This window comes from Nerophis ophidion, linkage group LG15, assembly GCF_033978795.1.
Source record: "Nerophis ophidion isolate RoL-2023_Sa linkage group LG15, RoL_Noph_v1.0, whole genome shotgun sequence".
Taxonomy (NCBI): Eukaryota; Metazoa; Chordata; class Actinopteri; order Syngnathiformes; family Syngnathidae; genus Nerophis; species Nerophis ophidion.
In genome coordinates, this window is record NC_084625.1 from 55173041 (window position 1) to 55191993 (window position 18953).

Genomic DNA, 18953 nt, shown 5'->3' on the forward strand with positions numbered 1-18953 from the left:
AAGGCTCTACTCAAGTGTTTCAAAGCTCATGGAGTCCCCTTCTTGCCGTTTGTCAACTCTCTTGATTTATGCCCAGATGCAGATGAGGAATGATCTCCCATTTTATTTATAGATGTATTTATTTTTTTCTCCCTTTCTGTCTCCTTTCAGCCTGTGTCTGTCTCTGGCATTGTTTGGGTGTCTGCCATTGTTTGTGTGTGTGTGTGAATGTGTCTGTTTTTATCGTCTTACTTTATGTTTGTGCCCTATGTCCCTTGTTGGTTTGACCTGAGTAGGGTGGGTTGGTGGGTGGTTTGGGTTTTAAGGGAAAGGGTGGGAAGAATTTAGTGACTTCAAAATTGTGCTGTTTTCACTTGTACTTTTTCCTGTCTTTGAAAATATTAATGAAAAGTGTTGGATTAAAAGGCTTGTGAATGACCTCATACCTCGACATGGTTTCCTCAAAAAGATTTAATGTTAGCCATTTTAAGAATAGTCAATTAGCCTGTGTCGAACAAGCTCTCTGACTTGAACACAAATTCGGTTCGGTGTGCCATCCCCAATTGAGGGCAAAGTTGAAAGGTTGAACCAGAACATCAAAACGAAATTGGCAAAAATCTGTGCACAGATCAAAATGAATTGGATTTTCACCCTATGAATTGCATACATGTCAGCCATTCCCGGGACCAGCAGCTCCCCTGGAGGGAGGAATCAACATAAAACCAAAATGTTAATCTGACCAAATTCAAGAATTTGTCTGCCGTCCCAGTCCCCTCCCAGCTCAAATTGTCGTGCGAATCCTGTGCAGGTGCTGAGAACCTCACACTTTTAGATGCGATTTCCCTGTCACTCCACTAAGAATGTTGAGCATATTACTTACGTGTTCTAAGGACTGATAACAAAGGACTTTTGGTAATTATGGACCAACTTGATCAAATCCACCCTGATTTCTATTGGAGTATTCCTTACTATTATGTGGATGTTTTGCTGCCCTTTGTTGCTCAATCTCTCTGCACCCGCATCATTGTTAGGGTTGTCGAAGACCAACCCACCCAGTTTCTGGGCTTGCTATGTCACTGAAGGAGGCAAGGACAGAGTGACATTCAATGTATGTTAGTTTCCTTCCCTAAGAGAGATCTTCTGGGGAAGATCTGAAAGAGGAATGTGGAGAATGCATAGATTTTTAAGTGATATTTCTTAATCCATAGTCATGTTTGAAGCAGCTAATATTTTCACAAGTGAACTCTTTGGGTTTTTAACTATGTCCGCTATTAAACTCTTTGTCAACCTTGAAGGTGCCGAATGTGGCTAGGAGTATAACATACTCCCTTTCTGTGGAGAAGGCCTTATCTGTTTAGAACAACAGCTATATTTCCTCCTGGGCAGGAAGGCTGTTTTCGCTCTACATAAGCTGACTCTTTTTTTTTTTATTTAGACCTCTCTCTTGACGATGCTATGGTTGCATTGTAAGGGCTGGTCTCCTAAAGCTTTAGTAAAACTAGCCAAGTACTGTTCTGTCTCCGTGGTCCTTTTTACTCAACACATATGTCATCCAAAAAAACCTCGGAGTGACCAGTGTGTTTTATTCCCTCAAGACTGGTCGTGCGCAACAAGTATTAGATGGATACTGGTGGTGATATTAGTAATATTGATAGAGTATCAGATGATATTGATGATATCAGTAATATTAATATCTTATATGGCTGTGGTCAAATGTTACACATGTAAAAGAACATGATTTCATGACTATCTTGAGTTTCCAATCATTTCTACAACTCTTACTTGTTTGTGATGGCGTGATTGGAGCACATACTATTTTGTTACAAAAAACATTCATGAAGTTTGGTTCTTTAACGAATTTAATTATGGGTCTACTGAAAATGGGTCAAAAGGATACATACATCAATGTTAATATTGGTTACATGTCCCTTGGCAAGTTTCACTGCTATAAGGGGCTTTGGTAGCCATCCACAAGTTTAGGGTTAGAGGTTTAGGATTAGAAGTTAGAGATGGGGTTAGGGTGGAGGGGGTGCACGGTCCATCTGCAGCCTGTCAAGGTAACGTCAAGCCAGACGCAGTACCCTGAAGATCAGATCAGAAAATCTGCAGCTTATCCCAAAATGATTGTGTGTCTGTCTCCTATGTAATTGCACTCTGGAATAGTGCTGTGAATGACATCTGCTGGGTCAAAACATGCTCCTTCCTAACAGCTATTTACTTACCAACAAAGTCAAAGAGATATACTTTAAATCATTCATGGTTATTACCCTGTAAAGACTGTGATGGTTAGATACAAGAAGGACTTTGATGTTACCTGCACCTTATGTACCATGCATGTTGCACCTTATGTTACCTGCACCTTATGTACCACGCATCCAGAGACTGTTCACCACCTGTTTTGGACTTGTGAAAGCCCTCCATCACTATGGCAGGGCATCTGTCGCTTCATCCTGGACAATATTCATGACAAATTTGTGCTCTCATTTAAAGATGTGCTATTTGGATTTTCACTGTATGAAAAAAAAAGAATTGAATTTTACCGTTACAACCTCATTATACTATTGGTTCAGTTTTATATTCATAAATGTAAGTTTCTCAATACCCGACCTGTTTGTTGTGCCTTTTAAAATAGAATTGGAACTCTATGTTAAAACATTCTCTAACAAGCAAAAAAGCTGTGAAAACGATGATGCGGTGTTTCAAATTTAAATTGTTAACTGAAATTGTGAGCCTATGGCTTTGCACTTTGTTTACATATATCTTGTATTCTATTTTAGTTACTTTGAATTGACAACACCGTTGGCGCTGTTTTGTTCTGTTTTTGTACTTATATTATTATTTCTTCAACTGTTTGTAAATTTTGCAATTTATAAACAGGTTTAAATCATTTAAAAATAAATAAATACAAAGGTCAACTTAGACGCATAATTTAAACAGACAGTTGTCTTGCTATGCGATGATGGGGCGACAGCACCACCCTCAGGCCAAACACAAATACTACAAGGTGTACACATTTTCTCCATTGTCGAAGTTATGTAGAAAATATAAATCAAAATTGATTAAAGAAAACATTTTTTTTTTAGAATAAATAATATGAAATAACTTGAAAAATAACAAAAAACACCCTTAAATACACTGTTACATTTTGGAATCTAAAAGACGTATAACCAGGTAAAAAGACAACTGTGTCCCAAAAAGTGTTTTTGGTCAGTCAGTTTTTAAGACTAAAATTCAGTCTCTGCAACCCAAATAAGTAGAACAGTAGTAATAGTCAGCATTGCTGCTCTGCATCTCCAAATAGGTAGCATAGTAGTAACAGTATTCCTAATTGATGCTTAAGTAGCATAGTAGTTATAGTAATAGTCAGTATTGAAGCTCTGCATCTCCAAATAGGTAGCATAGTAGTAATAGTGGCAATCAACCTGATTTAAACATGTATGTTGGTTTAAAGAAATGGTCTCCCAGAGAACAGCGTTGGTCTCTGGCTAGTTAGGTTTAGAATAGAGAATGGGGGAGGGGTTAGGCTACTATCTTAACTAATGCAAGACAGGAGCCAGGAGAATATGAAGGAGTATTGAGGGGCCCAAAACAGGGAGGACGCCAATTGATGGGCAGAAGGCAGGTGCAGCTAATGCAAGACAGGAGAAAGCTGGACATGAAGGAGTGATGAGGGGCCTAACACAGGTGAGGACACAAGGCAGGTGCAGCTAATGCAAGACAGGAGCCAGCAGGATATGAAGGAGTGATGAGGGGCCCAACACAGGTGAGGACCCTAATTGATGGACAGAAGGCAGGTGCAGCTAATGCAAGACAGGAGCCAGCAGGATATGAAGGAGTGATGAGGGGCCCAACACAGGTGAGGACCCTAATTGATGGACAGAAGGCAGGTGCAGCTAATGCAAGACAGGAGAAAGCTGGACATGAAGGAGTGATGAGGGGCCTAACACAGGTGAGGACACAAGGCAGGTGCAGCTAATGCAAGACAGGGAGCCAGCAGGATATGAAGGAGTGATGAGGGGCCCAACACAGGTGAGGACCCTAATTGATGGACAGAAGGCAGGTGCGGCTAATGCAGTGTTTGCTGTTGAGTAAGCTAAGAAATTTTTTTCAATCACGTTTTTTCAAAGAATTTTTAGCTCATGTGTCCACAAGACAAAAGATACCTGTTGTTGAAATGGCTCTGAGAGTCCAAGGAAGCCTTTTCAAAATGTTTGAACACAACTAGGTGGGGATAGCTATTTGAAAACATGCTATTACAACTAATACCGAAACATTGGCACATGAATATTATTAAGTATTTTGATAGGTACAACATAGCTTTTTAATTGACAAAGTAGAACAACATAATTTGCTTTTATTTCTGCTGGGCCTTTATGCGAAAAGAAGGCTATCAATTTCCTAGGTGAACATGTTGTAATGTAACAGATTGACACTACATCATCTTTGCATGGAAAGTATAGGTTGACTTCATCAATATTCTCCTTTTTAACCATGTGACACTTTTTGTACAACACTGCAATCATCGGCTGCGATGAGGTGGCGACTTGTCCAGGGTGTACCCCGCCTTCCGCCCGATTGTAGCTGAGATAGGCGCCAGCGCCCCCCGCGACCCCAAAAGGGAATAAGCGGTAGAAATGGATGGATGGATGCAATCATCGGATGAGAAACGCTACATGAGCATATTGCATAATGTCACTATGAGGCAGAGTTTACGCTTGTGTTCAAATGTATTTTTCAGTTTGTCTCCTGAAAAAGGAAAATCTGAGTTTTCTGTCACGAAAGCTGCGATGAACAGACAGAGGCTGTGACTCTTCTCCAGGAAACGGCCCGGAGATATTTGGCTATTTCATAGACTCCAATAAGATCCAGTAGAACTGTTAGTCCTAGTAAATACTATCAAGCTAAACTTGTCTTCATTTGCAATCCATGACCTGACGGACAGATGTCACTTTTGTGGTCAGCATGACTCGTACAGTATGGGAATTGGCTAACTCAAGCAACTCAGTGTTTTTTCCCAGCTAAAATGGAACCCTGACATGAAGTGAAATATTACAACAAGCACAATGTAGGGTGTATGGAAACTCACATTCTTTGTCTTTCACAATCAGTGTGATGTTTGATGGCGCTGGCTGCACCAAGAATGCCTTCAAGGCCCACTATTAGCAGAGGAAAGTTTGATTTACATGTCAATGTTTTTAGTAGAGCTGTCAAATGATTACAAAAAAAAACATCTGATTAATCACAAGTGATTACTCTCTTGCAAAATGGAAGTTAGCTTACACAGATACAATTTTATTCTGAGAATGTCATCCAGGAATGTTTTTAAACATTTCTCTTAAATCCATGTCATTGACAGTATTTGCACAAAACTTACATAACAGTGTGATCTACAATTCTTCAAGGGTGTAATGTGTAAGTGGATTTGCCAGTGATCATTTTTGTTCTGACTAAGCATTCCTCTGATCACTGAGCGTATACCAGATGAGCTTAAAGAGCGTGTACGGCCAAAATAAATCATGCAAGTTAGGGTTAGGTTAGGGTTAGGGTTAGGTAAGGTTAAAAAATAAAAATATTCCTCTGAAACACAGAGGGTGTGCACGGGCTCAGGTGGTCTCCTCCTCCCAGATAAAAGAAAAGGGGATAAAAGAAGGGGGGGGGGGGGTGTTTGAAAAGTAGGGTTAGGGTTAAGGTTCGGGGGGGGGGGGTGTTTGTGAGGTATCTGTAGTTATTGTTTGAATGAAAAAGGAGTTGTGGTTATGTTTAGGCACATAGGGAGGTATAGTTGATTTGAGAGAAAAAGTTATGGTTATGATTGTAATAATGTAATATGGTGCAAAAATGAGAATATGGTAGTGTGGAGGAAGGGGGAAAAGGGGGGAGCAGGGGGTGAAGGGAGGGAAAAGATAAGTAAAATATGTATATGTACCCTTCCCTGGGATGTAAAATATCTCAAATCCGTAGATCATTAAAATAGGCGTTTCCAACTGGAGTGGTAGTTAAAATTCACTAAAAGACCTTGGAATTGATGAGTCTATGGATGAAGAAAAGGGAAAGTTAAAACAAGCATATATTACATCACACCATGAAATAGAAATACATATAAAGTGCTGTTTGTTGTCCACAGGAATTTGTACGTGGAGGACCTCTACTGGCCGAAAAAAGGAAGTGCTATCCCTCATAAAACTGCGGCTACGTTGGAAACATCATGCTGTAAAAAAATAAAAAGTCATGCCAAAATAACACTTTTTTGGGGGGGGGGGGTGCTTGAGTTGAAATAAATAACATATATAAAAGGGAAGAATACATAAAAAATAAAAATGTCTTCATCCATAGTCCTCCATCACAAGGGTTTAATAAAAAGATAAATAGACAATAAATAAAAAATAAAAGCAAGTAAAATCGAGATTATGTAATTCAAATTGAGTGGAATTGCCTTTAAGATTTGTGTTTAATGGTAAAAAAAAAGGAGAAGGTTAAACTGCAGTGTTTATTATGATGGGTTCTCCTATGGAACGGAGAATGACCCAGAAATGTCAGAGGACGTCACTTCCTGTTTATTCTACGACCGCTGGTGTGCTAGCCATGCGGTACATGAACCATCAAAACAATCGTGATTTAAAGATCTTCCCGGATTCTAGGGGTAAGTCCGCAGGGTGGGGGGATAAAATAACATGTAATAAGACCTTCGGAATTGGAATAGAAAGAAAGGACATAAAATACTCTATGAACTTTGGTAGTATCTAAAATATGGTAGCCGAGGCTAGGCTAATGCCCCTTGACCCAGGTGACGAGGGAACGACGCCGTTATGAATCCAGAAGTGCTAGAAAACTAAGTTAGAGGTAAGAAGTGCCATAATTGACCCAGGTGACGAGGGGAGGACGCCGTTATGAATCCAGAAGTGCTAGAAAACTAAGTTAGAGGTAAGAAGTGCCATAATTGACCCAGGTGACGAGGGAACGACGCCGTTATGAATCCAGAAGTGCTAGAAAACTAAGTTGGAGGTAAGAAGTGCCATAATTGACCCAGGTGACGAGGGGAGGACGCCGTTATGAATCCAGAAGTGCTAGAAAACTAAGTTAGAGGTAAGAAGTGCCATAATTGACCCAGGTGACGAGGGGAGGACGCCGTTATGAATCCAGAAGTGCTAGAAAACTAAGTTAGAGGTAAGAAGTGCCATAATTGACCCAGGTGACGAGGGGAGGACGCCGTTATGAATCCAGAAGTGCTAGAAAACTAAGTTAGAGGTAAGAAGTGCCATAATTGACCCAGGTGACGAGGGGAGGACGCCGTTATGAATCCAGAAGTGCTAGAAAACTAAGTTAGAGGTAAGAAGTGCCATAATTGACCCAGGTGACGAGGGGAGGACGCCGTTATGAATCCAGAAGTGCTAGAAAACTAAGTTAGAGGTAAGAAGTGCCATAATTGACCCAGGTGACGAGGGGAGGACGCCGTTATGAATCCAGAGTGCGTGTCTATCTGTGTCTTTGAACCACACTCTTGTCCCTAATGTTTTTGTCCCTGTGTTGTTAACAATGAAGAATACTTGTGTATCCAGGAATTCTAACTGTTGATTTTGTACATTGTGTGTGATCTTTATGGCAGGATGGTGATTACCGAGGACGTCCAGGAACTCTTTTAAGTCATCCCTAGTACCTCCCCAGATGCCAAAAATGTCATCAAGATACCGCAAGTACCTCAAGGGCAAAGTTTTACATTTTAAGTATGCAGTTTCTTCCCATACACACATATAAAGATTTGCAGATGCCGGAGCAAATTTTTTACCCGTAGCCGTACCATGTATTTGCAGATCAAATCTCCCATTAAATTCAAAATCATTCCTGGTAAGGCTCAGCTCCAACAACTGGAGGAGGGCCCCGTCTGGCCGAGTGGAATCTGGGTACGTGTCAAATGCCTTACGCACCCACCTGTAAACCCAATTCCGTGTCAATGTTAGTATACATTGAAGAGATGTCTATAGAGAATAAAAACGCCTCCGGTGGTGCTCTTACTGTAGGTAGTTGACCCACAAAATCATAAGTATCCTTAACGTAGCTGGCATGTTTCTGAGACAGAGAATTTATATAATGGAGTAGGTTAAATAAGTAAATACAACGACAAGAGTGGGTTATTTTCATTATTGTTTACGCCCAATTGTAGCTGAGATAGGCGCCAGTGTCCCCCGCAACCCCAAAAGGGAATGAGCGGTAGAAAATGGATGGATGGATGGATTTTACAGACAACATACAAGAGTGTGTTCTTTTTTACAGACGAAACGAATCAGCATTTTTGTGTGTGTTGGTCTTGGCTGCTGCTCAAAGTTAACAGAAGATGGCGCTGTTTGCTAATAACTATGACTTTGACTTTTTGTCTGCTAAAACCAAGATATTATTAGCGTCAGGTTATGATAACGTAATATTTGTAACGGCGGTAGAATGGTACGATATGTGTCATGGTCGGATATTGTGAAATGATTCATTACATGGTTGTGTGGATAAAAGTTCAACATGTGTCAGAGAGATTGATTGATTGATTGATTGATCATTTGACATAAAGTGTCATTTGAGGCCCGCAGCACATACATACTAGAAAAACACTACACAAACATACATACTAGAAAAACTCTACACAAACATACATACTATAAAAACACAATACAAACATACATACTAGAAAAACACTACACAAACATACATACTAGAAAAACACAACACAAACATACATACTAGAAAAACACTACACAAACATACATACTAGAAAAACACTACACAAACATACATACTAGAAAAACACAACACAAACATACATACTAGAAAAACACAACACAAACATACATACTAGAAAAACACTACACAAACATACATACTATAAAAACACAACACAAACATACATACTAGAAAAACACTACACAAACATACATACTATAAAAACACTACACAAACATACATACTATAAAAACACAACACAAACCAGCAAAATAAAATTGCAAAAAGTTCAATATAACAAGGTAAAAGTTGCAATGTTGACTCTAATAACACAAAGCTGCCATGCAGGCTGTTTTTCTCTGTCATTGCTCAAAAATAATAATGAATCAAACACACAGATATATATATATATATATATATATATATATATATATATATATATATATATATATATATATATATATATATATATATATATATATATATATATATATATATATATACGTATATACCTATTGACATCAAAGTCGCTGCCGTTGTGTCCTTGGGCAGGACACTTCACCCTTTGCCCCCGGTGCCGCTCACACTGGTGAATGAATGATGAATGAATGACAGGTGGTGGTCGGGGGGGAGGGGCCGTAGGTGCAAACTGGCAGCCACACTTCCGTCAGTCTACCCCAGGGCAGCTGTGGCTACAGATGTAGCTTACCACCACCATCGTGTGAATGAATGATGGCTTCCCACTTCTCTGTGAGCGCTTTGAGTATCTAATAATAGAAAATTGCGATATAAATCTAATACATTATTATTATTATTATTATATATATATATATATATATATATATATATAATGGGTGTAACGGTACACAAAAATTTCGCTTCGGTAGGTACCTCGGTTTAGAGGTCACAGTTGGGTTAATTTTCAGTACAGTGAGAAAACAACAAAATATACATTTTTTGGTTATTTATTTACCAAATGTGTAAAGAGTGGCATAAGCTACATATACACACAGGGTCCATTGCCAGGGTTAAGGTGGTCAACACGTATAAAATAAAAACTAAATAAGATAAGGCTCAGAATGGTTTCTTAACAAAACCTTTTCTCCATATAAAGTGCTTTTTTGGATTGATTGATTGGTAGATTGCACAGTACAGTACATTTTCCGTACAATCGACCACTGAATGCAAACACCCCAATAAGTATTTCAACTTGTTTGAATCGGGGTCCACGTAAATCAATTGATGGTAGTGTGTCTCTGTTCCGCAGCCTTGATGTCGTGCAGTCGCTAGTCCAAAGTCAACAACAACAGGTGTGTGTCCATGAGAGACAAGAAGGTAGTTTGTTGTGTCTTCGCTGCACTGTCCTTTGGGAGAGTCTCCAAGCCAGGGAAACAATCCAAGTTACAATGTTTTATATGCCAGTGAAAATAAAATTTGCTTTTCACTCTAAATTGTTTATGACTGGTCCTCAAAATCCTGCGGGGCCGACAGTCCGATGTGATCCAAATCGCAAAAGTGTCCACAGTTCTTCCCGCATCCTCCAATCATTTGTGGCAGCTTTGGGCTACTTTGTAGACTGCCAGCAACTTCCGATTTGTGGACAAACCAGTGAAACGCTTACTCCAATCAGCAGATGTCCTGTTGTCATCATTCCCAATAGGTGGATTATGAGCGAGAGACGGGCTTCACAGTGGCAGAGGGGTTAGTGCGTCTGCCTCACAGTACGAAGATGCTGCAGTCCTGGGTTCAATCCCAGGCTCGGGATCTTTCTGTGTGGAGTTTGCATGTTCTCCCCGTGACTGCGTGGGTTCCCTCCTGGTACTCCGGCTTCCTCCCACCTCCAAAGACATGCACCTGGGGATGGGCCCCTCCCACCTCCAAAGACATGCAGCTGGGGATAGGCCCCTCCCACCTCCAAAGACATGCACCTGGGGATAGGTTGATTGGCAACACTAGTGTGTGAATGTTGTCTGTCTGTGTTGGCCCTGCGTTAGGGTTAGGTTGCCCACATATGCGGTCCCCTCCAAGGTTTCTCATAGTCACTGTCACCGACGTCCCACTGGGGTGAGTCTTTCCTTGCTCTTATGTGGGTTCTGTATCGCGGATGTTGTTGTGGCTTGTGCAGCCCTTTGAGACACTTGTGATTTAGGGCTATATGAATAAACATTGATTGATGTTTAGTGTATGAATATTAAATACACGTTTAGTGTATGAATATTAAAGGATTTTTTTTGTTTATAAATATTAAATACATGTTTAATTAATGGATATTAAATACTCTGTTGGTGTATGAATATTAAATACATGTTTAGTGCATGAATATTAAATACATGTCTAGTGTATGAATATTTAATACATGTTTAGTGTATGAATATTAAATATATTTTAGTGTATGCATATTAAAACATGTTTAGTGTATGAATATTAAATATATTTTAGTGTATGAATATTAAAGGGTTTTTTAGTGTATAAATATTAAATACATGTTTAATTAATGGATATTAAATACATTGTTGGTGTATGAATATTAAATACATGTTTAGTGCATGAATATTAAATACATGTCTAGTGTATGAATAATACATGTATGGTGTATGAATATTAAATATATATTTTAGTGTATGCATATTAAATACATGTTTAGTGTATGAATATTAAATACATGTTTAGTGTATAAATATTAAATACATGTTTAGTGTATAAATATTAAATACAGGTTTAGTGTATGAATATAAGTGTATGAGAAACCTAACTTATGTAAAAAATAAAAAGGAGAAAGGCTGATAGGGCTGGGCTGTAAAACAATATAATATATACAATGATACATGTTAAAAAAAATAGGAAAATGGCCATTAGGGCTAGACAAGGACTGTTGGGGGGGAGGGGGGCGAGAGAGAGAGAGAGAGGACCAGACTTATGAAGAGGGAACGTGCGCCCTCCTGTGGACTTCTGCTGCAACTGCACACATAAAGAAACTCATTTACACGAGGGGGGGTTGCCCACATATGTGGTCCTCTCCAAGGTTTCTCATAGTCATCATTGTCACCGACGTCCCACTGGGTGTGAGTTTTCCTTGCCCTTATGTGGGCCTACCGAGGATGTCATAGTGGTTTGTGCAGCCCTTTGAGACACTTGTGATTTAGGGCTATATAAGTAAACATTGATTGATTGATTTCCAAGTGTGCCTTATTTAGTGTCCCAGACTTCCAATTCGTCGTTTACCTGTTTAGTGTACAAATATTAATTAAACAACTGTTTAATATATGAATATTAAATACTTATTTCGGGTATAAATATTAAATACCTGTTTAGTGTATAAATATTAAATACATGTTTAGTGTATAAATATTAAATACATGTTTAGTGTATTAATATTAAATACATGTTTAGTGTATGAATATTAAATACATGTTTAGTGTATTAATATTAAACACATGTTTAGTGTATAAATATTAAATACATGTTTAGTGTATAAATATTAAATACATGTTTAGTGTATAATTATTAAATACATGTTTAGTGTATGAATAATAAATACATGTTTAGTGTATAAATATTAAATACATGTTTAGTGTATTAATATTAAATACATGTTTAGTGTATAAATATTAAATACATGTTTAGTGTATACATATTAAATACATGTTTAGTGTATACATATTAAATACATGTTTAGTGTATTAATATTAAATACATGTTTAGAGTAAAATATTGAATACATGTTTAGTGTATAAATATTAAATACATGTTTAGTGTATAGATATTAAATACATGTTTAGTGTATAAATATTAAATACATGTTTAGTGTATAAATATTAAATACATGTTTAGTGTATGAATATTAAATACATGTTTAGTGTATAAATATTAAATACATGTTTAGTGTATAAATATTAAATACATGTTTAGTGTATGAATATGTGTTTGAGAAACCTAACTTATGTAAAAATAAATAAATAAATAAAAATGAAAAAGGCCGATAGGGCTGGGCAATAAAACAATATCAATCAAAACATCAATTAAAAAAAATTATTCTGAAAAAATCCCCAAAGGGCTGGGCCGTTAAACTATATCAATTTAATAGCATGACACATCGATAGAAAAAAATAGCAAAACAATGGGAAAAAAGCCGATAGGGCTGGGCATAAAATGATGTCACTATATATTGCAAAAGGCAACAAATTGAAATCTATTGAAAAAGAAACGGAATTTGAAAAAAAAAACAAAAAACATAGGGCTGGGCTGTAAAAGAATATAATATATATAATGATAGACACATAACTGAAGTTAAAAAAATAGGAAAATGGCCACTGGCCGATAAAACCAAACACATAACTTATGTGGGGGGGAGGGGAGGGAAGAGCTAGAGAGAGAGTGAGAGAGAGAGAGAGAGAGAGAGAGGACCAGACTTATGAAGAGGGAACGTGCGCCCTCCTGTGGACTTCTGCTGCAACTGCACACATAAAGAAATTCATTATTTCCAAGTGTGCCTTATTTAGAGAATAATAAATACATGTTTACTGTATGAATATTAAATATATGATTAATATATTATTAAATATACTTTTAGTATATGATTATTAAATACATGTTCAGTGTATTGATATTAAATACATGTTATAAATGATAAATGGGTTGTACTTGTCTAGCGCTTTTCTACCTTCAAGGTACTCAAAGCGCTTTTGACATTACTTCCACATTTACCCATTCACACACACATTCATACACTGACGGAGGGAGCTGCCATGCAAGGCGCCAACCAGCACCCATCAGGAGCAAGGGTGAAGTGTCTTGCTCAGAACACAACGGACGTGACGAGGTTGGTACTAGGTGGGATTTGAACCAGGGACCCTCGGGTTGCGCACGGCCACTCTACCACTGCGCCACGCCGTATTAATATTAAATACATGTTTAGTGTACAAATGTTAGATACATGTTTAATATTAAATACATGTATACTGTATGAATATTAAATATATAATTAGTTTATAATAAATATGTTTAGTGTATTAATATAAAATACATGTTTAGTGTATTAATATTAAATACACGTTGAGTGTATAAATATTAAACAGATGTTTAGTGTATTAATATTAAATACATGTTTGGTGTATTAATATTAAATACATGTTTAGTGTATAAATATTAAATACATGTTTAGTGTATAAATATTAAATACATGTTTGGCATATAAATGAAATATATGTTTAGTGTATAATTATTTAATACATGTTTGGTGGGTGAATATCAAATTCCTGTTTAGTGTATGAATGACCAGATTTATGAAGAGGGAATGTGCGCCCTCCTGTGGACTTCTGCCGCAATTGCACACAAATAAATTATTTCCGAGTGCGCCTTATTTAGAGAATAATAAATACATGTTTACTGTATGAATGTTAAAAAATATGATTAGTATATGAATATTAAATATGTGTTTAGTATATGATTGTTAAATACATGTTCAGTGTACGAATATTAAATACATGTTTAGTATACAAATATTAAATACATGTTTAGTGTATGAATAATAAATTTTTAGCGTATGGATATTAAATATATAATTAGTATAATATTAAATATATGTTTAGTATATGATTATTAAATACATGTTTAGTGTATGAATAATACATGTTTATTGTATGCATAATAAATACATGTTTTGTACTACTAGTGGCACATACACTGTGGTTTGTGTACTACTAGTGGTACATACACTGTGGTTTGTGTACATACACTGTGGTTTGTGTACTACTAGTAGTACATACACTGTGGTTTGTGTACATACACTGTGGTTTGTGTACTACTAGTGGCACATACACTGTGGTTTGTGTACTACTAGTGGCACATACACTGTGGTTTGTGTACTACTAGTGGTACATACACTGTGGTTTGTGTACATACACTGTGGTTTGTGTACTACTAGTGGCACATACACTGTGGTTTGTGTACATACACTGTGGTTTGTGTACTACTAGTGGCACATACACTGTGGTTTGTGTACATACACTGTGGTTTGTGTACTACTAGTGGCACATACACTGTGGTTTGTGTACATACACTGTGGCGTGTGTACTACTAGTGGCACATACACTGTGGTTTGTGTACTACTAGTGGTACATACACTGTGGTTTGTGTACATACACTGTGGTTTGTGTACTACTAGTGGCACATACACTGTGGTTTGTGTACATACACTGTGGTTTGTGTACTACTAGTGGCACATACACTGTGGTTTGTGTACATACACTGTGGCTTGTGTACTACTAGTGGCACATACACTGTGGTTTGTGTACATACACTGTGGTTTGTGTACTACTAGTGGTACATACACTGTGGTTTGTGTACATACACTGTGGTTTGTGTACATACACTGTGGTTTGTGTACATACACTGTGGTTTGTGTACTACTAGTGGCACATACACTGTGGTTTGTGTACTACTAGTGGTACATACACTGTGGTTTGTGTACATACACTGTGGTACATCAATCAATCAATCAATGTTTTTTTATATAGCCCTAAACCACAAGTGCCTCAAAGGGCTGCACAAACCACAACGACATTCTCGTTAGGGCCCATATAAGGGCAAGGAAAAACTCACCCCAGTGGGACGTCGACCATGACGACTATGAGAAACCTTGGAGAGGACCACTTATGTGGGCATAAAGTCATCTGCCGAGTGGGTGGAGCTACTGGAAGGGGTCCCTTGTTGGGTTAGCGATGCTACTGTACTAAACAAAAATTATGGATCGTTTTTATTAACGCGGATGAGATTTGAGTAATATTTAGTTTTAGCTAAGGTAAGCATGCGTTTATAAGTTATTAAACTATCACTCCATGCTTGTTGGTGAACGTCAAGTTTAGTCGTGTGCCATTTGCGTTCCAGCTTCTACATAATAATTTCTGAGCTCTAGTTTCTTCTGTAAACCACGGGGTATGCTTTTTTGGAGCCTTTTTTAACTTTAGCAGTGCTATACTATCAATGGTTTCGTGCAGGGCATCGTTAAAGTTGTTAGTGAGGTTAGTTGATGAAAGTTGATGAAAGACTGGCTTGTAGTTTGATTCTATTTTTAAAAAACATCTCTACATACCATAAACCCTCATATCTGTATTCTCAGCTCTTGCTTGCCAGTGACAGTCACAACTACGGTACCAGGCTAGCCCAAAGAGGTGCGCTCACCCGTCTTAAACCCAAAAGTGATGTTTTGAAAAAGACTGTAATGTATCGGGCAATCACTTACTGGAACAGACTTCCACAATATCTGCTATCAATCACCAGCATAGTGGGCTTTAAGAATAAACTAAAAGGAGAAGTATTGCGTAAAGAGATTATTTTAGATTGTACCTAATGTCATGACTGTTTTTATTGACTATTGAGTATTTTATTGATTATGGGATAAGCAGCAGAAAATGGATGGATGATACTTTTTCGTCACTTATTGTTTGTCTTTGGTACACTATTTAGGCCATTGGTTCTTTGTTTTATTTTTGCAAAAATGTATACAGTATATCTATTTTTATATTGCTCTTTTTATCTTTAGTATGAAAATTATTATGTAACAACATCTATTAGTATTTTTTGGTTCTTTGTTGTTGCTATTTTTGTATTATGACAATTTATTATTGGATCATGTTGTACTGCATTTTAATCATTTGTTCTGTGGTTGTGTGATGTTTTTTGCCTGGACCCCAGGAAGAATAGTCTCCACTGCGGTGTAGACTAATGGGGATCCTTAATAAACTAAACTAAACTAAATCAATAGAACAAATCCTTTTCAACCCATATTCAGTTGAATATGCTACAAAGACAACATATTTGATGTTCAAACTCATAAACTTTTTTTTTTGCAAATAATAATTAACTTAGAACTTCATGGCTGCAACACGTGCCAAAGTAGTTGGGAAAGGGCATGTTCACCACTGTGTTACATCACCTTTTCTTTTAACAACACTCAATAAACGTTTGGGAACTGAGGAAACTAATTGTGGAAGCTTTGAAAGTGGAATTCTTTCCCATTCTTGTTTTATGTAGAGCTTCAGTCCTTCAACAGTCCGGGGTCTTGTCGTATTTTCCATGGGAGACAGGTCTGGACTTCAGGGGGCCAGGAAAGTACCCGCACTCTTTTACTACGAAGGCACGCTGTTGTAACACATGCTGAATGTGGCTTGGCATTGTTTTGCTGAAATAAGCAGGGGCGTCCATGAAAAAGACGGCGCTTAGATGGCAGCATATGTTGTTCCAAAAGCTGTATGTACCTTTCAGCATTAATGGTGCCTTCACAGATGTGTAAGTTACCCATGCCTTGGCCACTAATGCACCCCCATACCATCACACATGCTGGCTTTTCAACTTTGCGTGGATAACAGTCTGGATGGTTCGCTTCCCCTTTGGTCCGGATGACACGATGTAGAATATTTCCCAAAACAATTTGCAATGTGGACTCGTCAGACCACAGAACACTTTTCCACTTTGCATCAGTCCATCTTAGATGATCTCGGGCCCAGAGAAGCCGGCAGCGTTTCTGGATGTTGTTGATAAATGTAGCGACCAACTGTATTTAGTGACAGTGGTTTTTTGAAGTGTTCCTGAGCCCATGTGGTGATATCCTTTAGAGATTGATGTCAGTTTTTGATACAGTGCCGTCTGAGGGATGGAAGGTCACGGTCATTCAATGTTGGTTTCCGGCCATGCCGCTTACGTGGAGTGATTTCTCCAGATTCTCTGAACCTTTTGATGATATTATGGAGCGTAGATGTTGAAATCCCTAAATTTCTTGCAATTGCACTTTGAGAAATGTTGTTCTTCAATCAATCAATCAATGTTTACTTATATAGCCCTAAATCACTAATGTCTCAAAGGGCTGCACAAACCACAACACAAACTACTACGACATCCTCGGTAGGCCCACATAAGGGCAAGGAAAACTCACACCCAGTGGGACGTCGGTGACAATGATGTCTAAGAAACTTGGAGAGGACGAAAGCAATGGATGTGGAGCGGGTCTAACATGATACTGTGAAAGTTCAATCTATAGTGGATCCAACCCAGTCGCGAGAGTCCAGTCCAAAGCGGATCCAACACAGGAGCGAGAGTCCCGTCCAAAGTGGATCCAACACAGCAGCGAGAGTCCCGTTCACAGCAGAGCCAGCAGGAAAACATCCCCAGCGGAGGCAGATCAGCAGCGCAGAGATGTCCCCAGCCGATACACAGGCAAACAGTACATGGCCACCGGATCGGACCGGACCCCCTCCACAAGGGAGAGTGGGACATAGTAGAAAAAGAAAAGAAACGGCAGATCAACTGGTCTAAAAAGGGCGTCTATTTAAAGGCTAGAGTATACAAATGAGTTTTAAGATGAGACTTAAATGCATGTATGTATATATATATGTATATGTGTATATATATATGTATGTGTATATATGTATATATATGTATGTATGTATGTATGTATATATACATATGTATATATATATATATATATATATATATATATATATATATGTATGTGTATATATATATGTATATATATATGGATGTATATATATATATGTATGTGTATATATATAGGAATTCACTTGTCTCTCTTTAGTAGTACTACTGTACTTTGGTAGTACTCCAGTCCACGTTGTTACATGGTTTACTGTCACACCACAGTACAAAAAGAAAAACTGTAAAGAATGTTAGTCTTCTATTTGTATATGGTAGTTCTAAAAGTCCAACCAAAGTCGTCCAGTCACCACTTTTGTCTCCGAAATAAAAAACGTTTCTGACTGTTTTTAATAAAAAAAATATTTGAAAAATAGTCTTCTTTTTATTATTACACCAACAAAAATAACTTTTTTTCTTTGCTTTGGTTGACAAATAACAAACAAGGTGGATTTTTTTGTTCCTTTTTCTTTGTATTTTCACTGCCGGACAAGAACTCCCAAGATGAAGATTGAAGAAAAAACACATTTGAATAGTAATACTAGTAATAATAATAGTAACACTACGCTAATGGGGAAAGTTATAGCGTGGCTCAGGTGGTGGAGCAACTCGAAAGGTTCCAGGTTCGATCCCCGCTTCTGCCATCCGAGTCAGTGCCGATGTGTCCTTGGGCAAGGCACCTGCTTTCCCTTCACTTATTAACAGTAATCATAGTAATAAGTACTTGAAGGTAGAAAATGACTACTGTGTACAATAAAAACAAAGTAATACTTATATATGCATGTTGAGAATAATACATGAATGAATGCTTCATTTCAAAGAATAAATAATAAAAGTAATAAGTA

At 37.7% G+C, this 18953-nt stretch overlaps 1 long non-coding RNA gene across 1 annotated transcript; it reads left to right on the top strand.

Annotated features, from left to right (window-relative positions):
- Nucleotides 1-6299: 6299 nt before the first annotated feature.
- Nucleotides 6300-10963, top strand: LOC133569882 (uncharacterized). The gene is made up of 4 exons (XR_009809964.1): nt 6300-6619; nt 7583-7700; nt 7788-7877; nt 9950-10963. It is a non-coding gene; the product is annotated as an uncharacterized LOC133569882 (long non-coding RNA).
- Nucleotides 10964-18953: the final 7990 nt, after the last annotated feature.